Genomic DNA, 26,723 nt, shown 5'->3' with positions numbered 1-26,723 from the left:
GCAGAGTTAAGGATCACTGCTAAGAAATATTATGCTGGCCCAGGTAAAGTGCCACAGACAACTCTAACACATCTGTTGATGTGAGTAGGTTTGACCAGTATAGCTTTCTTTGCCATTACGGATACTGTTAAATGAGACTTTTTCTGTCATGTGAGTTTATTTCAAAGGCACCCAAAGCTGATAACAGACTATGGATTCCAAACAAAGTTCTTCTTTTGCATCCATGAAGTAATTGAGCCAAAATGAGTTTTACAAACCTGAACTCATTCTTCTTAAGTGCTTTATAAGAGAATTGAGAATTCGATGTAGTAAGGAAAAATTAAAGAACCTTAGAAAGAGTTAGTGGTATGTGTAGTGCTTCCTTTAGAAATGGGGAGAAAACAGATATACTTTCCCTTATTTCAAACCAAGTGAAGGGATTTTTAAGACAAAATTAGGAGATATTGGCCAGTGTTGGATGAAATGTATGGGACATACGAACTGATTTCAGACTCTGCAGGGACAAATGACTATGACTATAAAGGCTTGAGGTAGAGGAAAGAAGGGAATGGAAGAGGAGGGGAGGGGAGGGAAGGGTAGGAGGAAGGGAAGGAAGAAGGGAAGGAAGGCAGGCACTGCTAGGAGTCAGTCCTTCCCCAGTGGGCAGTAGACCTGCCTGTTTATCAAGAACCAGGTGTGGATCTGCCCAGAGATACCAAAAAGAATTCTAGAGATACCAAAAAGAATTCTATCCAGGAAGGTCACCTGGAAGGCAAGGAAATCTCAGTGAAATGATAAGCTGCCAAATGCCCTCAACGAAGAGAATATTGAAAATTAGTTAGCTAGAGAAACTGTGAAAGAACAGTTCTTGGAGTTCTCTATCAGGAGCTTTGTCAAGAATTCACACACAAAAAATGCCCAGAGAGAAAGACTCAGCAACTGAATGTTTGGCACCTACAGGGCACCAACACCCAGACTGGAAGACCTTTCCTACTCCTTTCCATCCAGCCAAAAGGGGCCAAGATCCTTGGCCAGTATAGTGTTTTGGAGTTAGAACATAGTAACCAGCTTATAATGCCTCTGTCCGCACTTGAGACTTTCAAGCTTAGGTTAGACTTGAGTTGAGGAAGGGAAAAATGTTTAAAGTTTTCATGTGTTTGGAGTATTAAAATTACACAGGACAACACTTTTCATTTATTAACCCGAGGCAATTTTTGTGACTGATCAGTAGCTGAAAAGCAATAGGTCCTGCTGAAGATTTCATCCAAGTATGGTAGACATGGAGACTAGAAATCAGATTTGTTAAAAGGAAAGGGGAAAAAAATAAAATTGTGTTCTGTTCATTGTCTATTTAGCACAGCTCATTAAAAATTTTTATAGCAAGTTACAAATATATGTTAAAAAAGTTATTGCACCTACTTATCTAATATCTGAAACAACTAAAGAGAATGAGAAATATTTAGAATATTTAGTTTTAATATTATTTTCATGAACTAAAGCAAAACATTAAATATCCATTTAATGTCTAAGAATTCTTAACATAAGAACATTATATGCACCTCTATTCTATGACACTGTGTGTGTGTCAGAGGGAGAAAGAGAGAGATTGAAACTGCATGAGACTGCATTCATACACTGAAGGAGAAGAAATGTGGAAGAATATAAAGCACACCTGGACCTTGAATCTCATGGAGTTACACAGAATGAGCTTTTGGCCTCTCATCATCAAAATTCACAAAGGGTTGTTGATGGGTCTGATCTCATATATGAATCTCTGAACTACTATTCCACAAAAACACAAAAAGGATCAACCAAAGAACAGCAAAGGAGCCATGCTGGCATCCAATGAATGCACTAACTGCTTTTTTACAGTGTTCTTCACTCTGTTACTTCTATCATGCTGAGACCTGCATAAAAATGAAATGTCATACTTCACCACCCTTCCAGCCAGTGCTATAGTTTATTTTCTTGTCTTCTGATAGAGTTCACAAATTTAATAACTGCCTTTTATCCTGGTCTCTATACTCCCTTTCAGCTTCCTATTCAGTCTTCTCTCTCTGCAGGCTTGCAGGAAATGCCTCATTTTAGGTTTCCTATAAAGGACATAATAGACAAGAAAAGCAAAAGAGGAGAGGATATTATCTATCATTTAGAAAAATGGACAAGGGGCAATCAGACCATTTTAATGGAGGGAAAGTGAGGGGAAAAAACTTCTTGCTATTGTAGTATTTACCATGTTCTTTTGGATGAGACAATTTAGACTGTAATAAATTGAGTAGTTTATGTTGAAAGGCATATTCTGATTCTTCTGATCAGTGTCCATTTTGGAAAAAAGTTATCCTTAAAAAGGTAATAAGGTTATTTTTAGGGAAATATTTATCAAATAAGACTGAGTTTTCAGCTAATTAACAAATACAGTGATGAATTTGAGTGTTTCTGCTTTCATGAATGTAACTATAATTAATAATGACTGCAGGTCTCCACATGTTTTCTAAATGACAATGACAGTATCATTAATGAGGTGCATTATCGTACAGATTTTTTGGAAGTTGGGAAATAATGGAGTAAGGTTCAGGCAATATTTCTAAAGAAATATCATCTGCTGGTGGAACGAATAATCCTTCATTTACATTCTCATTAAGGTCTGAATAGGCAGCACACCACATTCAAGTTGCTTTTAAACATTCAGGCAGGCACATTACCAGCAAATTGCAAGAGTGGGTTTGTAACTAGACATCTTTGTTCCTGTCCCATGCTCTATACCTTTCACCTCTTTGATTAAAAACACAGCATGTTAGAATGAATCATTGTTAATCTCAGAGAAAATGGTTTCTAACATTGAATTATTTAAATGCTAATTGCAGTACATTGCCTACAAATAATCAACTGGAACTTTTAACTACCTGATATTTAATTCTCTTTTGAAATACCAAGTGGCTCTCAGTGCTTCCATAGTTGTTCTTGCATCCCAATAAGTGAACATCAAAGTGTGTACTTTAGAAGAAGCATGAGATAATTGCTGAAATTTATTTTCTACCATATTCTCTTCTTACTCTATGGCATTAGAATGCAGGAACATAATGTTATCCTATGTGCTCATAAAAATTCCAATACTAGATACATTTGAAATGAATGTACTCTCATTATAATCTTCAGAATTTCATCAGAGTGCATTTCATGTCATTTTATTTTTTCTCTTGCAGTGCTAAAGACATAACGGGCTTTGTGAGAAAATTGTGAGCTGGCTCATAGTTAAATCATTTTCTTAGTGAAAATTTTCAAAGAGTTGATAAAAGATATTTTTATGTTAGAATATTAAGAAGATGTTCTTAAATTTTGGTGTGCATAAGGATCATCTGAGGTGTCTATTAAAAATATGTATTCCTGGGCTGCACCTCTAGAGTTTTGGATTAAATACTTTGGCAGGAGGCCCCAGACTCTGCATTTTAATTATCACTCCTTATGTGATTCTGTTACACTTAACAAAAACACCTTTTGACAGTTTGCTTTCTCATTACAATAGCAACATTTTCAAATACCCTTATTATCTTAAATACAATCATCATATTTCCAGTGCTTCTGAATTTGACTAAACAGTTTATTTCATTTTATCCTTTTTTTCCTCTAGTCTTAAAACTTCTCCCTCTCTCCTTAAAATAACTTTTAAGTTATCATCTATTTTCTTTTGTGCTTATATAACTATGACACCCACCTACTTGACTTTTCTGCACCATTTTGTTCCATGTCAATGCATTATTTTTAGTTATTAAAATAATTCTTAAACTTATTTATCATCTGTTGAACTACAGTACTGTCAACGTGATTATACATAGATTAACACAGTAGATTTCAAATGTTGTAACTATGACTCACAATAAGAATGCCTTTTACATTGTGATGGTATATACATATATATGTTACTGAAATATGCATACATATATGCAACATATGTTTCACAAAGCAGTGTTTACTCTAATTATATGTGATTCAATTCTTTTATACTGTTTTATTCTAGTCTATGATTTTTTTTAATTGTTGATAAAAATTCACAAATGGGTTTTGACTTGCATTTTGACTTTTGACCTTAGCTTTTAGTGACTACCTTCAAGAGTCACTTTCTATGTGATGACTTGTTTTTAATTTTTACTTACTATTCAAGAAGTCATCATGGGGAAATGTAAATTTATTTGATAATGAAATAGAAGGCTTTGCTTTGTCCTGCTTTTTCCGAGGACTGGAGCATCACAAATATATATTAATTTATATCCCTTGAGATTTTATTCTGTAACTATTATAGTATATTACCTACAAATGATCAGATAGATATCCTCAAAGAGATTATGATTTTCTTACTCACCAATAGCCTTCATTCCTTTGGTTATTCACTATTCTCAGCACCTTAGTTTACCTAAAATAAGTACTTACATCTACTTTTACTAATAAACAGTTCCCTCCAGAAAATCAGTAGACATACTATAATCTGTATTTCATAGAATGTCAGAGGTTTGCAGCACCTGAGAAGCCAACTCTTCTTCTGATTCATAAGTTTCCTCATAATGTCTCTAGTAGACATTGATTGTGAGTTGGAACACTTACAGGGACACGGGAAGCAGTAATCAGGACAGAAAAATGGAAGTTACCTAAAAGAGACTAGGAAAAAATAGAACAAAATGTCCCTGAAAAAAAAATGTATATGTTAAAAGTGGGGTTTGAAAAATAGAAATAACACTTTTAGAAAAAGTAATAACATATAAATGGATAAAATTAAGTGGGTTTAGTGTCATGATTCTCTTTTCTGTCTTGTTCTGTTGTGGATCATTGCATCCATCGCTCAGTAACTCACATTTTTCATCCCTCCCCCAACTTTAGATTTTCATGTTTAAATGTGAATCCTTGAAGTAAATTCAGATAACAAATACACTGACCTACTCTTAGTTAAAACAGCATCTCTCATATAATAATTAGTGTATTTCAGCAGATAACTAAGCTGGTGATAGACTTTCCATTTCTAATTCTTTGAATTTGATAGCCTTGGTTTACCCTTTCTCTCTCTCTCTCTCTTTCTTTCCTCTCTTTTCTTTCTTCCAATTTGATTTTTGAGGCTTTTAAATTTGTGTCAGGAGACATTTTGTGTCAGGAGCTGGTGAAAACTAGTTTTATATGATTGATTCTTCATATCTCTTGGGTGGTAAATGTTTTTCTATCTTTCATCTGAAATTTCTGGGTTCATATTCTCTTATCTGCTTTTTTTTTTTCCAAGATCTGGACTAGATGTCAAAATTATGTAATTAATCCTGTGAATTCAAATGGAGAACTTATCATATGGTGGAGATACTCAACCTATCTGCAGTATAATTGCATCTTTCAGCATCTGAAAATGAATTATAGGACATTTTAATCCTGGCATTTCTACTGGTAGGAAATGCAATTTTTTCCATGTTAATTAGTTTAGGTAATACATTGTCAACATTTACTTAAGTGAACAAAACAAAAAGGCAAAAAGTAAAAAGGCAACATCAGAGGTACAGAGTCAACTGATATAAAACCATGTGAAAGTGTCATAATATTTACAAATAAATTATGCATTTACATTAACTGTTGCCTTCATGAAGCAAGTATAATCCTTTCTCAATTAAATTAAAACCAAACATTCTTATTTAAAAAGTTGCTAAAAAACACTTCTTATGAAATTGTCTAATAAACTGATTATCTTTACACTTCAATAATATTGTAATTTACTATATTCCTTGGCAGAAAAACAGTATTTTTAAAAGATGAAGCCTCCGTGAATAGTTGCTGAATCAAATACATAAGTTCCTTATGGGTTTATACACTGACCTGATATAAAATGCATTTTCCAATAGGCAAAATATTAACAAGGATTACAAATAAGCCAGCAGTGGGTATTAATGACATATGAGTAAATTTAACATTTTATACATGTATTAACAACTGGGTCTTATCGCAAAGTATATTTCTAATAGATCACTAAAATTCTTTGCAACATCAAGCCTTCAAGTCATCTCTTTCAGCATAACCAAAACAACCGCACACACATTTGCAATTCATGCATTCAAAGTTTTAGAATTTTCATTATTAAAGTTTCAGAAGGCTGAGTAATATTATGAATTTGTCAGATTAGTGCATATGTATATATGATTGATGGATTATATTTTCATAACAACTCTTTCAAGTTTAACGTTTTTTTTTTCCTAATAGGTTGAGTGGACTTTAAGCTCAAAAACATTTTGACCATAAATAAACATAAATTTATTCTAAACAACTATGCATTCAGCATAGTCATTCTCATGACCTCTTCTCACAAAGTTAAAAATGTTTCCAGTGAAGAGTAAACAAACAGGCTAACAAACCACTATGAAATAATTCTAAATTGAATTTTTAGTTACTCAGCTGTTGCATACATGGATTTTTGATGATTTCAGTTGGAAAGTCTGTATTGATGACACATATGATTTTGCTTAAGAAAAAATAATCAAGAAAAGATAATCAAATCAGAGATAGAGTAAGCTTTTTCAAAGTAACCATTTTTACTGTTTCATACAAAGAAAACAAATAATTTCATTTTGATCTGTTAGTTTAGTTGGTGTGGATTTATCATATATTTATTATCCCAATTTTCCCTGAAAAATGAATTGTACCCAGCAGTGGCATCCCAAGGGAAGGGTGGTATAAGCGGTCTGCTGCTATGCAGAGAAGTAGTGTTTTGTCAGTGACGTTGTTTCAAATTGCCAAGAAAACTGTCTTTTAGTTGGTTTTATTATTATTTTAACATTTTCAACATAAAACACATCCCTAATTACAATTACCCTTGGTATTTCCCTACCTACATTGCATAGTTGTTAAGATTAAATGAAACTTGTGTGGACCTGGCTATTTTGATATTATTGTAGGCATTTTCCTTGTCTTAAAAATACTAAGAAACCCTAGACATAAGTGCAATTTTAATATTTAGGATAACATTAAAACATAATCTTAATACATGTTTTCAAAGGAAAAACCCAATATTATCTCCTTTGTTCAATTTGAAATTTAAGGGTGATAATGATTCAAACAAAACAGAAACAGACTCATAGATACAGAGAACTAGTGGTTGCCAGAGGGGAGGGGTCTGGGGAAGACAGGAGAAATAGGTGAAGAAGATTAAGAGGTATAACCTTCCAGCTATAAAAGAAGTAAGTTATGGGGAGGTAATGTATGGTGTAGGGAATATAGTCAATAATATTTTAATAACTCTGTATGGTGACAGATGGTAACTAGTCTTACTGTGGTGATCATTTCCTAATGTATAAAAAAAATATCAAATCACTATGTTGTACACCTAAAACCAAAAAAAAAAAAAAAAAAATTCAGAAGATACCTGAAAACAGAACATATTTGCCAAATTCTTCCTAGTGAAAATAGTTTTGTCCTAAACTTTCCAGATAATTAGCTCTTAACTAGTACATGTGATATGAGCTTTGACAATTGGGCCATAACTTTAGAGGAATAATTCATTCATACACAAATATTTGAAAGAATTTATGTATATAATCACAAAATTTAAAAATATATAAATTATAATAAAATATTTAAATTCACTAATTTATTTTAGATACTTTTATAAATTTTTTAAGGTTTAGATCATATTTTACATATCAGCAGATTATGTAGCTAAGTAGTAAATAAATAATACCTACATTTAAAATAAGCATGTCTATGTCTACAGATGACATGATCTTGAACACCATTTCATAGGCTTATTGGCAATTTAGATATCTTTTTTTGCTATGTGCCTATTTAAGCCTTTTGTCTATTTAAAAAATTAGGTTGCTGATGTTTGTATTGGTTGATAGGAATTCTAGGCATGAGTCCTTTTCCATATACAAATATATATAAATAGATAGATATAATATCTTCCCCCATTTGTTGCTTTACATCCTTACTTTCTTAATAGTGTCTTTGAGGAACAGAAATTTCATTTTAACAAAATACAGTATATCAGTTAGTTATGATTAAGATCGTTAGTGTTATTCTAGCCTGTTTAAAAAACCTTTTCCTATGCCAGCATTAGGAAAACATTTCATCTGTCTTCTAGAAATGTAATCATCTTACTCTTCAGTTAATTTTATAATTTATATGAATTTTTGTGTGTATGTATGGTATTAGAGTTAAATATTTAGTTAGTTATTTTTATAAATAACTATTTATTTTTATAAATAAATAGTTATTTTTGTATAGAAAGTAATTGATCTGGTAAACTTACTGAAAATATCATCCTTTCTCCCTGTACTGTGGTGATATATTTACCATAATTCTGATGACCATGTATGCATGGGTCTGTTTCTGTAGCAGTCCTCAACCTCTTTGGCACCAGAAATGGGTTTCGTGGAAGACAATTTTTCCACCGACAGGGAGGGGGGAATAGTTCCAGAGGTAATGAAAGCAATAGTTCAGACAGTAATGTGAGCGATGGGGAGCGGCAGATAAAGCTTCGCTCGCTCGCCAGCTGCTCACCTCCTGCTGTGTGGCCTGGATCCTAACAGGCCGTGGGCCGTTGTGGCCTGGGGGTTGGGGACCCCTATGTTTCTAGACCCTCTAATCTGTTGTATTGGTGTGTTTGCCTCTCCTTACACCAATATCTCACTGTTTAATTTGCTTTAAAATAAGTCTTGATACTTTGTGATGGATGTCCTCCAGCTTTGTTCTTCCTCAAATGTGCCTTTGATCATTTTTCTGCCTTTCCCTTGCCATATATATTTTAGAATCAGCTGGTCAATTTCCATTAAAAAGCGACTAGGAATTTTTTTTAACATCTTTATTGGAGTATAATTGCTTTAGAGTGTGTTAGTTTCTGCTTTATAAAGCTGCTAGGATTTTGATTGGAATTGCACTAAATCTATAGATAAATTTGGGTTAAATTTCACCTTAACAATATTGATACTTCTAATTGATGAAAGAAATTAAAGATGATACAAATAGATGAAGAGATATACCATGTTCTTGGATTAGAAGAATCAACATTGTGAAAATGACTATACTACCCAAAGCAATCTATAGATTCAATGCAATCCCTATCAAACTACCACTGTCATTTTTCCCAGAACTGGAACAAAAATTTTCACAATTTGTATGGAAACAGAAAAGATCTCAAATAGCCAAAGCAATCTTGAGAAAGAAAAACGGAGCTGGAAGAATCAGGCTCCCGGACTTCAGACTATACTACAAAGCTACAGTAATCAAGACAGTATAGTACTGGCACAGAAACAGAAATATAGATCAATGGGACAGGATAGAAAGCCCAGAGATAAACTCATGCACATATGGTCACCTTATATTTGATAAAGGAGGCAAGAATATACAATGGAGAAAAGACAGGCTCTTCAGTAAGTGGTGCTGGGAAAACTGGACAGCTACATGTAAAAGAATGAAATTAGAACACTCCCTAACACCATACACAAAAATAAACTCAAAATGGATTAAAGACCTAAATGTAAGGCTAGACACTATCAAACTCTTAGAGGAAAACATAGGCAGAACACTCTGTGACATAAATCACAGCAAGATCCTTTTTGACCCACCTCCTAGAGAAATGGAAATAAAAACAAAAATAAACAAATGGGACATAATGAAATTTAAAAGCTTTTGCACAGCAAAGGAAACCGTAAACATGACGAGAAGACAACCCTCAGAATGGGAGAAAATATTTCCAAATGAAGCAATTGACAAAGGAGTAATCTCCAAAATTTACAAGCAGCTCATGCAGTTCAATATCAAAAACATAAACCCAATCCAAAAATGGGCAGAAGACCTAAATAGACATTTCTCCAAAGAAGATATGCAGATTGCCAACAAACACATGAAAGAATGCTAAACATCATTAATCATTAGAGAAATGCAAATCAAAACTACAATGTGATATCATCTCACACCAGTCAGAATGGCCATCATCAAAAAATCTAGAAACAATAAATGCTGGAGAGGGTGTGGAGAAAAGGGAACCCTCTTGCACTGTTGGTGGGAATGTAAATTGATACAGCCACTTTGGAGAACAGTATGGAGTTTCCTCAGAAAACTAAAAATAGAACTACCAGACGACCCAGCAATCCCCCTCCTGGGCATATACCCTGAGAAAACCCTAATTCAAAAAGAGTCATGTACCACAATGTTCATTGCAGCTCTATTTACAATAGCCAGGACATGGAAGCAAGCTAAGTGTCCATCAACAGACAAATGGATAAAGAAGATGTGGCACATATATACAATGAAATATTACTCAGCCATAAAAAGAAATGAAATTAAGTTATTTGTAATGAGGTGGATGGACCTAGAGTCTGTCATATAGAGTGAAGTAAGTCAGAAAGAGAAAAACAAATACCGTATGCTAACACATATATATGGAATCTAAAAAAAAAAAAAGAAAAAAGGTCATGAAGAACTTAGGGACAAGACGAGAATAAAGATGCAGACCTACTAGATAATGGACTTGAGGACACGGGGAGGGGGGAAGGGTGAGCTGGGACAAAGTGAGAGAGTGGTAGTGTATATAGGGACATATATACACTACCAAATATAAAATAGGTAGCTAGTGGGAAGCAGTCACATAGCACAGGGAGACCAGCTCGGTGCTTTGTGACCAGTTAGAAGGGTGGGATAGGGAGCATAGGAGGGAGGGAGATGCAAGAGGGAAGAGATATGGGGATATATGTATATGTATAACTGATTCACTTTGTTATAAAGCAGAAACTAACACACCATTGTAAAGCAATAAAAACGTTAAAAAATAAATTGATGAATATAGTGTGCTTCCCAATGGATTTGTGTCTTTAACTGATATGATCTTTTAAAAAATTACTTTAATGATTGCTCTAGAATTTACAATTTGCATTAGGGTCTAACTTAAATTATAACTGTTACCACTTCTAGACACTGCAAAAACCTTAACACAGTTTAAAAACTTTTTTCCCACTCTTCCCTTTTGTACTATTATTGTTATAAGATGTATTTCTTATACATATTTGAAATCCCAGAAACAGTATTATCAAACTTTTATTGAATTCTTAGTTTCTGCCATGGTCAAAATGTCTAATATACAGGTAAATATCCTATTTCATTGGTTGCAAGTCATAGCTTTCACAAAAGATTAGATCACAAATACAATTCAGCCAAATTCTTTGCCACTTTATAACAAGGATTGCCTTTTCTCCATTGTCCAATAACCTGTTCTTTATTTTGACCTGGGACATCATCAGAGTGGCCTTTACAGTCTGTATTTCTACCCACATTCTGTACATGATTATGTATTCTCTCTAAGAAGATGGAAGCTTTCTCTACAGCTTTCCTCTTTTCTTCCTGAGCTCTTACCAGAAGCACCTTTAAAAGTCCCTTCGCGGGCCTCCCTGGTGGCGCAAGTGGTTGGGAGTCCGCCTGCCGATGCAGGGGATACGGGTTCGTGCCCCGGTCTGGGAGGATCCCATGTGCCGCGGAGCGGCTGGGCCCGTGGGCCGTGGCCGCTGGGCCTGCGCGTCCGGAGCCTGCGCGTCCGGAGCCTGTGCTCCGCGGCGGGGGAGGCCACAGCAGTGAGAGGCCCGCATACCGCAAAAAAAAAAAAAAAAAAAAAAAAAAGTCCCTTCGCAAACAGTCTCCACTCCTTCCAGCAGTAATTCCAGCCATTACCCACTACTCAGTTCCAAAGCCACTTCCACATTTTTAGTGTTTTTTATAGCAGCACCCAACTTTTCAGTACCAATGTATGTCTTAATCTGTTTGAGCTAGTATCACAAATTACCATAGACTCGTGGCTTCAACAACAAACATTTATTTCTCACAGTTTGGAGGCTAGAAATACAATATCAGTGTGCCAATACTGATGAGTTCTTGATGAGTCCCCTCTTCCTTGTTGACAGAGGGTCATTTTCTTGCTGTACCCTCATGTGGTAGAAAAAGAGCTAGCTAGCCTCTTATAAGGCCATTAATCCTATTCATGAGGGTTCCATCCGTATGACCTAATTACCTCCTAAATGTCTCACCTACAAATCCCACCATGTTGAGATTAGGGTCTCAACATTATGAATTTGGGGGTAGCACAAACATTTAGCATGTTGCAATATATTTTCAGAATTGTGTTTGACAAGATGATATTTGTTATGCTGCAATAATAAGTAAACCCCTATATACCTTTATGGCTTACAGTTGAAAGGTATATGCCCATCCCAAGACTAGATCTGGGGACCCTGCTTCTTGATTCCTTTCCCCAGGATCCAGAATGATGGAGAGTACACCATCTAGAATATTACTGGTTACCATGGCAGAGGTAAAGAGAGCATGATGATTTATTCATTGGCCCTTCAGACGTCTGCCTAAAAGAAGTTCTGACATTTTATTATCAGTGGAAAACATATGATCCACATGGTCAATGGGCTGAGATAGTGTTTGGAGGAAAACCATAGATTATGGAGAACAAGGACTAAGGACCAGGAAGAAAATTCATGGTAGTCCCTGTCCCTATCCCACAACTGTATATAGTTGTGTGTGGAAAAGATCACTTATGGGTTTTGTTTTATATTTCCTTTATTTCATTTTTCAGTGTATAGATGTATAGATCAAGAGTAGGCACATCTGATATAAAAAATATGCATTATTTATCCCTGGTTCAAATTACTGTTGTGCATCAGTCAAAGAATGAAGTCTATGAGCCTGTTGTTTGACTTCATAGGGCTTGGTCTTAATTTTCCCATTTTTTTTTTATTGTGGTAAAATACTCATGACATAAAATTTACCATCTTCACCAGTTTTAACTGTCCAGTTCAGTGGTATTAATTATATTCATAATGTTGTGCTATCATTACCATCATCCATCTCCAGAACTCGTCTACCTTGTAAAACTGAAACTCTATACTCATTAAACAATACTTACACCTTACTCCAGCTCCTAGGAATAACCATTCTATTTTCTGTCTCTATGATTTTGACTTTTCTAAGTACCCTGCATAAGTGGAATCATGTAGTTTTTTTTTCTTTTTTAACTGGCTTATTTCACTTAGCATAATATCATCAAGGTTCATCCATGTTGCAGCCTATGTCAGAAAATCTCTCCTTTTAAGTCTAAGTGTTACACTACTGTGTGTGTGTGTGTGTGTGTGTGTGTGTGTGTGTGTTCTTACATCAGTTTTAAGTCTGATCCATTTTGAGTTAATTTTTGTATACGGTGTAAGGTAAGTTTCCATTCTGGTGTATGTGGATATCTAGTTTTCCCAGTACCACTTGTTGACAAAACTGTCCTTTCCCCATTGAACGGTCTCAGTACCCTTGTCAAAAATCATTTGAATGTTGTTCTCTTTTTTAAGTAAAAGAATATAGTTTATCTGTGTGTACATAGTGTATGTGATAGTCATTAGGGCTGACTGGAAACATTTTGGTTATCCTTTTTCTGAGACCATGGTAAGTTTGCATGTTTCTGCTGTATCTGTGTGTGTTGTCAGGAAACAGTCATTCTAAGCATTCTTTTATAAATTAATCTAGGAATGGAGGTTTATTATGAATATGAAGGAGATGGGAAAGCAAAGCACAGAAAAGTCCTTGTGAAAAGGCAGAGAAGCTGCCACCATATGGTTAGGGAAGCAGAGCTGAATACCTTGCATGACATATTGAAGAAGGCATTTGTCAAAAACTAGCTGGAAATTATTTCCTTTTTTAAGCAATTTCTAGAAAATTTTCCTCCACTTATCTCAGTTGGCAGCAGTGTAGTAGTTGTTCTCAATTCTCACCAAGAAGCAGCTGTGAATCTCATATCTGCTCACTTAGGTGCTTGTAACCACTTCCAGGAAATAATGACCTCTGCTTTTCTCCTGCTTTCTAAAAGAGGAGTCTGAAGAATACAGTTCCAATCTTCTCCACTGTTGGGTAGAGGACCTTTTTAAAAGATATGGTGATTATACTGAATTGCTAACGGATAATTCAGACATCCCACGAATCTGAAGTTAGATGTAGGAGTATGATTTGTTTTGGCCCACAAAATATAAAAAGTGTTGTGTCACTTCTGGGTAACTATTACTCTAAGAGTCTAAGAGTAGGTAAGGCATCCCCCACACTCACTTTTGCTGCCATGAGATGATGAAAGCATGTGTCAAGATGGACTGGGTCTCTGAGTGATTATAATGAATGAAGCTGCCCTGAAAACCCACATTGGACATGTATGAGGAATAAGTTACATTTTGTCACATTAAGCCACTGACATTTTGTTATGAAACCTGACACTAACTAATATGTAACAACAATAAAATTTCAGCACATATGTGCACCACACACACACACACACACACACACACAATCTCTGTGGTTTAAAGCAAGAAGGGATTATTTAGTGCTATTTTACATGTTAATCTCAGGTTTGTGAGGGGTCTCTGTTTTGCGCTGTCCCCACTCCAGGACCCAGGCTGAGGAACAGGCATTATATTTAATGTTACCAGTCACAGTGACAGAGGGAAAAGCTGTTCTTGTTTTTTTTTCCAGATATGACACAGGACATGTTGGCTAAATTTTATTGGACAAAGCAAATCACACAAATACACCTAACTTCCAGAATGCAGGAATTGTAATCCTGTCATGAGCCTAGAAGAAAAGATGAAGTAGAATATTTATTAATATTCCTAATGATTAACATAGTGGCATGAAACTTGAAGAGATAATGACTAACAATTATAGGTCTGAAAGAATTTTCAGAAGCTAGAAAAATAAGCTGGATTACAAGATATAAGATTCAAAAGGGATACTAATAAAGTTCTATATTTAGTTCCCCCAAAATCAGCTCTTCAAGTTCTCAACAAACTGTAAAAGTAATTAACTAACAATCAAATATACAAGCTAATTTTAGTTAAAAATAAACTAATTAAAACCCAATATACTGGTGTTACTTGAAAAAAAAGATTCAATACCTAGAAGTACATTATTTTTAAAGAATAAAAGGTATCCTTTATCCTTATTCATTTCTGAGACATTCCTACCGTTTCTGAGAACCCCCCTGTAAGGGGTATAAAATACCCAGACTGAAATTGAATGAAAGGTATTCTAACATATTTTTAGGATAGTGAGGGGATGAATTGTTGAGAAAACTGGAAATGATTATTCTCTAGAATAACTATCTCAATTTAATAGTAGCTATTTGGAGATACTTGGAAAACAATTATACTTACTCTTTATTCACATTAAAGAAAGAAAAAAAGTATAGAATATAGGGATTTTAGTCTAGTATAAAAATTTTTAAGAAATTCTTTAAAGCAAAAAACAAAAAAGCAACAGTAGCAACAACAACCAAAAAGAAAACAATGAACCAAGTAGACCCTGGTAGAAAAATCCCATCTTTAAATAATTAACAAAGAAAGTGCTCAGTATCAAGCACTGCCATATTGATGTTGTTAAAATATTCTTATTCTATAAGAGATTTGTTATATTCAAGATGGTTAGAGATTATGTTGCATCATGTATTTAAAGAAGCAAGTCATAGGTCAGGCAGAATAAGCAGCAGGAGAAAAAGGAGCTAATTTTGAATTTCAGATAATTTTCTGGATTGTCATGCTCAGTAGTTTCATATACAACTATTATGTCATTTGGGCAAAGAAGCATGATTCTCATATTTTCAAATCAAGAATTAGGCTAAAGCAAGATAAATTATATTTCAGGCAAGTGAAAATAAAAAATTGGCATTGGCTAGTGTTCAATTTGGTATGACTGTACATGTGAAAATTAGAGGTCAATTTTTTGAAACTTATAAATATGTTTTAAACTTGACAAAACATCTGTTCTCAAATATGTTTAATAAATTATTTATTTAATAATAATACACTTAATACATTTATTATTTCTTAAAATGTGGAATATTTATGAAATAATCATGTATTTTGCATAAAATACATTTTAAACAATGAAGAGTATCCAAATATTTTAGACATACTATTGCTTTATGAGAAAAAGTGACATCCATCTTCATAAAAATAAGAAAATGAATTTTAATATAGTGACACTTTCATGGATGTGTTCTCATAATCACATAATATAGTTAATTTTATACTTAATTTCTTTATAAGGGTACATGAAGTTTTCTGGACATACATCATTTAGGAGTTCCTTAAAAAAGGATTGCACCTGTGCTATATAAAAATTCACTACACTATAGATCAAAGTTAAGAATAATATATTCATTTACAGAATTATAAAATGCTTGTAAAGTCAGTCATAAAAAGCTGAATACCTAGGCAGGTAAATAAACTGTCTATCTAGCTTTTATAACATTGACAAAAAGGTTGTTTCTGCTGAGCAGTATTACAGGCATAATACTAAATGTAAAACAATTGCTGAGATTCGTATAGTGGATCTGAAGAGTGTTAATGGTAAAAGTGTTGTGGTTAGTCTATTAGAGCTGCTATAAAAAAATACCACAGACTGGCTAGCTTATAAACAACAGAAATGTATTGTTCACAGTTAGGAAAGCTCGAAAGTCCAAGACCAAGGCGCCAGAATGGTCACCTTCTGGTGAGAACCCCCTTCCCGGTTCATAGCTGGTGCCTTCTCCCTGTGTCCCCACATGGTGAAAGAGGTGAGAGATTTCTCTGGACCTTCTTTTATAAGAGCACTAATCCCGTTGTTGAAGGCCCACCCTCATGGTTGAAGCACCTCCCAAAGGCCCCACCTCCTAATCCCATCATCTTTGGGGGTTTGGATTTCAGTATGAATTCTGGACGGACACATTGAGACCATAGCATGTATTTTTTGAGAAGTCAAAGCCTAAAACTCTAATATATATATTTTTTCAGAATGCACTTCTATTTTCTACTAGAGAGATAATGAAAACTTAAGTTTTGTTACTATTGAAGGAAATAGACCATACAGAAAAATGACTGATTTGATGTGATACCTAATATCAATATAAATTCTAAATGTAAAATATGAGGGTGAAAAATATTTGAATACATACTCATCATTTAACCTAAAGAAAACCATTAATGAAATATCTTTAAAGAAATGAATTATTTATAATTTAAAATAAATAAAACTCAAGAAGCCAATATTTAACACAGGCATAACATATGTATAACATTATAAACATATGCTCAAATTTTCCCAGCTTCAAGAATTTACAGATGATATGACAGTGAAATTTAAATTGGGCCTGTGCTAACTGGGATAATTATATCCTATAACCTGAAAACTGAATCTGTTTAGTAAATCAGTTTTAGGCCTTTATGCCATGCTTGCTGTGTGTTGTCCATTTATTAATTTGGAATCATTAAAAAAAAACAGAAAGAAAATAATTGTATATCATATCCAATAAAAAATTGAAAGCATTTGAATGATTGTAGTCACATGAAAATTCCTGTTTACAATAATTTTTCCTAAATTTTTACCTTTGTTGCTGCTGCTCCATTGCTAAATTTAGACTGAAATCATTAGATGCTTTTATAAAATCAGCATATAATATATACTTTGAAGTGAAAACCTTTCATTTCTCCATTATAATAAAGAACTAAAAAGTCCCAATTTGATTAATTATAAAATCAGTATTGTTATAATTATTAGTGGTATTAAAAAGTGACATTTTGTTCCACCCCAAAGGGATTATACAATGTAATTGGAGAATCAGGACTTATGGCAAAAATACAACTGCTATTTCATCCAAAATGTTTAAGTTGCAAGAATCCTTAAATTCCATAACGTTTGGCTTCCTCGTTTTGTGCAATGAATAAAAGCAAAAAAAAAAAAAAAAAAGTTTAGGAACTTTCTCAAAGTCACTCAAAAGTTAATTACCAAAACAAGAATAAGACCCAGGTGGGAGGCAGAATGTGGTAGAGTGTTATTGACTTCACAGAGAATTTCTGAAATGACCATTTCATTTCCTAAGAGTATGACTCACCCTTAAACTCACTGAGGCTCAGTTGCCTCCTACATAACGCCCTGTTATGGTCTGAATTGTGTCCCTTCCAAAATTCATGTTTTAAAATCCTAACCCCCAGTACTTAGTTATCTCTTTAAAAGCACTATCTTAATTAGATAAAATTATGGCTTTAAAGATAGTGCTTTTAAAGAGATACTTAAAGGAAAATTAGTTGGGCCATAATCCAATATGACTGGTGTCCTTATAAGAAGAAGAGGTGAGGACAGGCACACACAGAAGAAGACCATGTGAAGACACAGGAAGAAGACAGTCATCTACAAGCCAAGGAGGAAGGCCCTTAGAAGAAACCAACCCTACCAACAGATTGACCTTAGACTTCTAGTCTCCAGAACTGTGAGGAACTAAATTTTTGTTGTTTAAACCACCCAGTCTGTGGCACTTTGTTATGGCAGCCCTTGCAAACTAATACACCTCATAAAGTATGGAGTTGACATGATAATTAAATAGGATTATATATGTAAGCCATTTAGCATATAAAAGATGATCAATTTGGTTTAGTTAGTTTTCCCTCTCCATAGCTCCCACTCCTTCAGAAAAACAAAAACAAACAAAAAGAAACATGAGATGAAGAATGCTCAACAAATCTGAAAAACTCAATAGGCAGAAAGTTTATAGGTAAAGATGTTCAATTTTGTCAAACCGGCACAAAAGGAAAATGGGACAAGACCCAAAGAGATAATTATATTTATCATTTCAGAACCAACGGGTAACCTTTCCAAAAGAAGCTGAAATGACATTTCTGAGTTGATCAGAAAATTACTTAGGTAAATTTGGTGTGGTATTTTTAAATATGGATTCAAAGAGGCACCTAAGAGTTAAACAAGGATCCACAGAGCTCCTTCTTGTTATCTTCTATGATTACTAGCTAAAAGGAAATATTTCATTTGTCAGAATATCATATTTAAACATTGTTCAGCATCCCCAAAGCCTATGAACTGAAAAACAATGAGAAAGTCATCTAATCTTAACTTTTTCTGGTTTCAGAAAAAGTTTAAGACATCATTTTTCATTTGTCCAATCAATGTACTCATTGACTAATTATTATTGACTAGAGATAATTACCTTGAAAAAATTCCTTTATTTCTTTTATGTTTATCCTAGGCCCTCTAGGGAGCCTTGTGTATTAACTAGGCAAACACCTGGCAACATTGCCTCAAAATAGATTTATTTAAAATAAACAGGGCCTCCCTGGTGGCGCAGTGGTTGAGAGTCTGCCTGCCGATGCAGGGGATACGGGTTCGTGCCCCAGTCTGGGAGGATCCCATATGCCGCGGAGCGGCTGGGCCCGTGAGCCATGGCCGCTGGGCCTGCGCGTCCGGAGCCTGTGCTCCGCAGCGGGAGAGGCCACAGCAGTGAGAGGCCCGCGTACCGCAAAAATAAATAAATAAATAAATAAATAAATAATAAAAATTAAAAAATAAAATAAACAGATACCATTAATCCTACCATTAATCTGGCCAGGCAGACATTTCTGCTTAAGTGTGCAACTGCACACTTCTGAGCCACCATGATGGAATGCAGAATACAGCTCTGATATTTGACTTCAGTAGAGTTTATCCCCCCAGGTGTCCGGGAGATGAAAAGGTAAATTTGACATAAGGAATACTTGCCTTTGTTACCCATCAGTACCTTCAACAATACAATGCCGTGTCTGGTGGGACCATGAAACATGCCAAGGAAGTGTGTCCTTTAATTATAACATGACTTTTTCCTGTGAAAAGACAGAGGAAAGTACAATGAGCAATAACAATTTTCTAAAAATATCAATACTTATTTTGCCTTATTTTTAAAGAAAATAAAGAATAATTCTTTAGTGTATTTTGTACAAAGACTGTATTAAGTTGGCTATGCTCTTCTCTGGAAAGGAAAGATGAGGAAAACCTAAAAACAAAACAAAAAAAGATCAAACACATTATGCATGATATGATGTTAATTTTAAGTTAGATCCATTACTGTTCACCGATTATTGTATGATCAGATGGGACTCTTGGGAAGGATAAGACATTTGAGAACCTTACGATCTGAACCAATGAACACCAATTGGTCTTTCCAGAGTTATCTAGGTCTCTGGGACAGAAGCCAACAGCAGTGCCCCATTACAACTTCAGGCAATGTATCTTTAGGGATGTAGCACTATTCAGAGAGACTAACCTCTTTTGGCTCTTGTCAATGTGACTGGAAAGAGGAGTTTAGAGACATCCAAGAAAGATGACTTATCTAAGGAGGAATTTATGTGTCTGTTTCTCAAACCACATGTGATTTTTGAACACAAAGGAAGAAAGTGGCAATACATTGGTATGCTTGTCATATATTGCCACTAATGCATATTAAATCATTTTTTTTGTTGTGGTAGCTTAAAACAATGAGATTTAGAATAAAATTCTGATACAATTATAATATAGAATCAGAAGCAAAAAATAATGTAATATGTTATCTGACAACTCACTGGATGAAATGTCTAACAGAACACTTTCTATTATGATTTTGTGGTCTTACACGAAGTAGTCAGGTATGCACAGTAAGAGATAATTGATAACTGATAATACCATTTCTTGAGATCTTATGTACGAGACACTATATCCAACACCTTAGAAGTTTATTTTTGGTCAAAATTTCATAGGTGAGAAAACTGAGTCTTAGTGAGGTGGGTAATTTATCCAAGGACATTAAGTGTTAGTACCTAGATTTCAGGACCTGAATTGAAAGCTAGGTTTGTCAGACCTCAGAGCTAATATTCTTAATCCAAATGGTTTCAGTCTAAATCTCCAGAAAAGAAATAAAAAATGAAATTAGCCAATATATCATGGACAAATTGAAGTTTATTCTTACTTAGGGAAAGGCAGTTTTCTTAAATGTCCTCAAACTCCTCTTTTCAATTGTACTAAAAAATTCCAGGAGGGTTAGTCTCTCTAAATAGTCCTGTACATGCACAGTGATTCATACTTGAAACACACATACACACACATCCATACATACATGTGTATGTATAGGTAAAAGAAAGAGAGGGAGATTAGTCAGGTTAGTAAGGGTTCTCCAGAGAATCAGCACCAGTAGAATTCCATATGTGTGTGTGTGTGTGTGTGTGTGTGTGTGTGTGTGTGTGTGTGTGTGTGTGTGTGTGTGTGTGGAACTGGCTCATGCAATTATGGAGGCTCACAAGCCCCAAGATCTACAGTCCTCAAGCTAGAGAACCAGAAGAGCCAATGGTATAGTTCAGTCCAAAGGCCAGCAAGCCTGAGACCAAGGAAAAACCAATGTTTCAGTTGGAGTCTGAATTTCTGAACGCAGGGAAAAAAACCTATGGCATGGCTAGAAGGCAGTCAAGCAGGAGGAATTCCCTCTTATTCAGTGGGAGATCATCCTTTTGTTCTATTCAGGCCTTCAATTGATGGGATGAGGCCCACTGACATTAGGGAGGGCAATCTGCTGTACTCAGTCATTTACTCAGGAGTCAATTCACTCATTTAAATTTTAAACTCATTCAAAAACACCTTCACAGAAACACCCAGAATAATGTTTGACCAAATTGCTGAACACCTTGTGGCCCAGTCAAGTTGATACACAAATTTAATCCTTGCAGATAGTAGATGGATAGATAGATACAGATGGGAAGGAAGGGAGGGAGGGAGGAAGATATATAAACCCAAAGTTGGCTTAAACATTTAGAGAAAACGAAGATGTAGGAAATAAACTGTGGTGAGATTAACAGTGTTAATTTCTTAGAAATATTATCAAAAATCAGTATAATAAATAACATTCCAATCTAGCTTCATTTTTATGTCTCTAATTTTCACTCTGATTTTAATATTTTTATTGTATTTAATGGAAGATTATCTGGCATTACAAATATTTTTCATTAATCACAGAATTTCTGTGCTGTTAAGTAGACATTGTTAGAGCCAATTCTACTGGAAAGATGAAAGGTCTCATGCATTGAAATTTCACTCCCTTTGACGTTAGATCCATTGATTTTTCTTAAAAGATGTTTATACACATCAATTTTACAGCTTTCTAGAGGAAAGTGTATAATTAAGTATTGCCATTCTGAAATGCATATATCAAAATAGAAGGTTTATAATTTTTAAATGGTCAAAAATAAAAAGATTTAAAATATTTCTTACTATTTATGATGATGCTCATTTTCTCCTATGTTCTGCTTCAAAGCAGATCATGATTAATTCATGGCAAAAATCCACAGAGGATTTCTTGCAATTATAATTTAACATTTTTTGTCTTTATCAGATTCTTAGAGAAAAAAAAAAGATGATTGATTTTGAACCCAGGGAATTGCCTTATGTGTCAAACATCAAGACACATTTCCTTATTGAGAAAGACAATATATATTGGAATAAAAGATCATGGATATCCTATTACATTTTTATGAGAGAGTTTTTCCTCCCTCTTGGTCTTTCTCCATGAATTTTAGTCTTACATTTTTTATATATGCAAGACTTAATTATTTGATATAAGATAGGGAGAGAGGAGCCAATTTACCTGCCAGTGAAAAAGCTTTAATTACCTCCGTCTTTGTCTTGCTCCTCCACCTTACAGCAGAGAATTTGATGTAAGCATTTATCATTTAATTCCACAGAATCAAAAATTAATTAATATTTCCTCCATCCCCCTTCTCTGCACGTATTTCCCCAGGAGCTTCAACAGTGATATGGGCTCTTCTGATATCAATCCCAAGAGAAATAAGAAGAAATTGTGCACTATTAATAGAAATTTATTTCTTGATAACATAATTTATCTTATTTGAAGAGATCATAAAATGTATATAAATACTGTGCACTGTAGTGGAGCATAGACAATGGAGGTAAATTGTCTGGGTTTGAATCCTCTTCCTGGCAATTGCTAGTTGTGTGACCCTTCTGTGTCTCCATTTTGTCATCATTAAAATATGAATAAAAATAGTAATTGCTGTATTAATTAGGATATTGACTAAAGGCTTAAATGAGTGAGTAGAGGTAGATGCTTAGTAGAGTGCTTGACCCATGGAAAGTACTCTTTCAGTGTCTGATATTATTATTTTATCATTTTGAACAATGCATTTACTATTATATAATGTCTGTTTTTCTATATAACTGGTGGGTTTCTATTAAGGACAGGTTTTGTTAAAGTGTTCCTACTTGCAGCACCTCAGAAAGACATTTTCATGCGTTATCCCACTTAAAAAATAAAGAAGGAACTGCCACCCCTAAGCAGATAAAATTATTGGATCACAGTTATTTTATTTAACCCATTATTTAACTCTAATTACATAGATAACAGTAAAAGTACTTTTTCTCTGATTACAAGGTTAGTTACAAAGAGATAAATAATAATTTTATTAATATTCTGGGACGTGGAAACTTATTACAGCTAAACTTCATTTAGTATAAGGTGTATCTCTATACCTTTTTATCAATTGTGTTTTATATTAAAATATATGTGTATGACAGACAGAAAGTGAAAAGACTTTGGGTGGATAATTAATACAAAAATTAGCGAATTTTTAGTTTGACCATGTCAGCAAATTTTTATGTTTTCCTAAAATACTGAGATATTTTGCAAAAGCCATGTCAGCATAATATTTTCATATATAATTATTGGTGGGTGGATGAGAAATATGCCTTTTTTGTATATTCTTATATATATTTAGTTTAGATTTTAAATTATCGGTTAATACCCTTAATTCAATGCCATCCAAATGTGGCTTTTCTCTTTTGCATAAATTTGATCAGCTGCTGATGAATCATGAAGAGTTTAGGTTAAGTGAACTGAACTAGTTTTTCCTTCTTAATTATGGAAACTCTAAAAACAAGTTTATAAATATGCCACAAAGTAAAAGTTTCTATTCTTTTCTTAAACTGCTGATTGTTTGAGCAAAATTTTGAACTTATCCTTGGTCCACAGACATTTGATTATAACTCGCTTATACCCAGTGACATGTAAACTAATTTTATTAACATAAAATTTTAATTTTGGGCTTCCCTGGTGGCGCAGTGGTTGAGAGTCTGCCTGCCGATGCAGGGAGCATGGGTTCGTGCCCCGGTCTGGGAAGATCCCACATGCCGCCGAGCGGCTGGGCCCGTGAACCATGGCCGCTGAGCCTGCGCGTCCGGAGCCTGTGCTCCGCGACGGGAGAGGCCGCGACAGTGAGAGGCCCACGTACCACAAAAAATAAATAAATAAATAAATAAATTTTAATTTTGATTTCTGAGATTCACTAAACTTACATCTCTCTTATAATTTTTAAAATACAAAGAATCACTAAGAATAATCTACCATGAACAATCTGTTATTAATATGTTTATGCTGAAAATCTACCATCAAATATTAAAAGTAGCATTGAATTTCAGATTACATACAATAGAAATGACATCTTAAATTGTGCTTGGACCAATGTAAGTAAGACAGATAAGCTGTACTCTTACCTGGGAAAATTCACATTTATCTGGCTATTGAAAGGAGTTTCTTGTCAATAGAGTGAATGGAAATTATTCTCAATTACATGAAGCTCAAACATGAAGCTCAAAGGCTGTATTTCAAGATTTTTTCTACTTTTACTAGGAAATATAGCACTACCATATTGGTCACTATATAAATGATTAAATGCCCAGTTCTACTGGGATAGTCCAAATTTAAGCACAATAGTTTGAGGCTTAATGTAAGATTAGTGGGCTAAGAATTCAGTCATACTATAACACTGGATATTGTGTTGGTTAGAGATGAACTCTGAAAAAAGAGGAATGGATTTATATATCTAGTTCTGGCCCACTTCCTAGTCTGCTCCGTACATTACTTATGGAGTTTTCTTTAAAAAATAAGACAAATTACTTCACAGTGCTGTTTTAATTCAGTTCAAAAATATAATCTATAAAAATGTTAGTGTTATTTTTATTACTGGAACACCTATTTTTAGATATCTCTTCGGTTGTTTGATCCGATTTTACTATAAGAGAAGTAGAGCCTTCAACGTGGTGATATGAGAAGGTTGGCAAACTCCGTCCGTTACCCAAAACCAAATGTAAATACGGGACAAAATTGTCAAAAACAAACATTTAAGGGCTTTAGAAATTGACCAAATACAAATGCATTCTTGAAAACTTACCGAACTTTGAATAAGAAGAATGGAAGTCTGTGGCATACTTGCCTGAGGCTACTCCCATTCATTCAGTCCAGTAGGGCTGTAGTTCTACCAGGATGAAGAAAGACACAAAAACCCTCAGCTTCAGTGCCAGAGGTGACTCACTTAATTTGGAGTAGAAGGCAGAAAAACTCATGGTCATGTTGGTAAAAGTAGCAATCTTAGAGGCAACTGAATGGAAAAGATCAGCAGCTCTTATGGTCTAAGGTCACAGTTCTGGTTAAAGCAAGCAAGGAATCAGTGAACAAGCAAGAATTTTAACAGGGAAATTTTGGAAATGAAATGGCCTTATATAAGGTCTCCACACATTCCTGGCTACCTTGCTCATGCCTATGCAGGTTACTAGAGGGAGTTCAAGATAAACACACATCCCTGGATTAACAAGAGACTGTTCACATATGCAAAGGAGATGCAAAAGGGCCCAGAGAAAAGCCTGGCAGATCTGAAAACTACCAGGCATTTTGAAGGCACTCCCCAGCTAGCTTGAGCACAGCTTCTGATGAATCATTACTTGACCACTAAGCAAAGCAGACTAAAGAATGACCCCCATGGGCCTCCCTGGTGGCGCAAGTGGTTGAGAGTCCGCCTGCCGATGCAGGGGATACGGGTTCGTGCCCCGGTCTGGGAGGATCCCATATGCCGCGGAGCGGCTGGGCCCGTGAGCCATGGCTGCTGGGCCTGCGCGTCCGGAGCCTGTGCTCCGCAACGGGAGAGGCCACAACAGTGAGAGGCCCACATACCGCAAAAAGAAAAAAAAAAAAAAAAAAAAAAAGAATGACCCCCAAAATGCCAGGATCAAAAACTTAAAAAAAGAATAAATGTATAAAATTGAGCAGAGACACAAATAGCCACATACTGTTGAGGAGACAGATTTTACAGATTACAGGAAAATCACTAAATAATAAACAGCAACAGCAAATCTCATGGGGGAAATCAGTCAGAATCCAAAGGTGCTAAAATATATTATCTAAGCATATTATCTAAGTGTCCAGTTTTCAAAAAAAAGTCATGAGATATGCCAGGAAAGAGGAAAGTGTAATATATACTCAGGAAAGGTCAACAAAACCTGTTTTTCAGTAGGCCCACATGCAGCAAAGACTGTAAAGCAGCTATTTTATATATATACACAGATATATACAGATATATATACATGTATTCATATATAAAAGCTAAAGAAAATAATGTTTAAAAAGTTAAAGGAAAGTATAATGTCAGTGCCTCCACAAAGGAAGTATTTTAACAGAGAAATAGAAACATAGACTAATGGAAATTTTGCAGTTAAAAAGTATAATTCTGAGCAATGCATGTTGTTGTGCATATATTGTCTGACCTTAGAACTTTCTATAAATGTACAGAAATGAACATAACATTAAACATAGATAACTGGAACAAAATAAAATCTAAAAATAAATCCACACATATATGATCAATTAATTTTCATCAAAAGCACTATGGTAGCTCAAGGCGGAATCTTCAACAAATGCAGCTAGAAAAAGTAGATGAAATTATGGAGGAAAAAAAATGAACTTTGATTTTTACGTCACATCATATGCAGCAAATTAATTTGAAATGGGTCATAGACCTAAAAGTAAAAGCTATAACTATTATTTCTTGGAAAAATTACAGGATGATATCCTGGACACTTTGGGTGTTTCTTTCTGTTTCTTTCAT

General features: G+C 34.6%; 1 long non-coding RNA gene across 1 annotated transcript in view; it reads left to right on the top strand.

Moving 5' to 3' along the window:
• LOC132489286 (uncharacterized) overlaps positions 1-26,723 on the top strand; it is a 409,107-nt gene that overhangs the window by 126,796 nt on the left and 255,588 nt on the right. The gene's annotated exons all lie outside the window — the stretch shown is intronic.

The sequence above is a fragment of the Mesoplodon densirostris genome, chromosome 4 (assembly GCF_025265405.1).
Source record: "Mesoplodon densirostris isolate mMesDen1 chromosome 4, mMesDen1 primary haplotype, whole genome shotgun sequence".
NCBI lineage: Eukaryota > Metazoa > Chordata > Mammalia > Artiodactyla > Ziphiidae > Mesoplodon > Mesoplodon densirostris.
The sequence above is the reverse complement of the archived record's forward strand: the minus strand, read 5'-3'. Positions and strand labels throughout refer to the sequence as shown.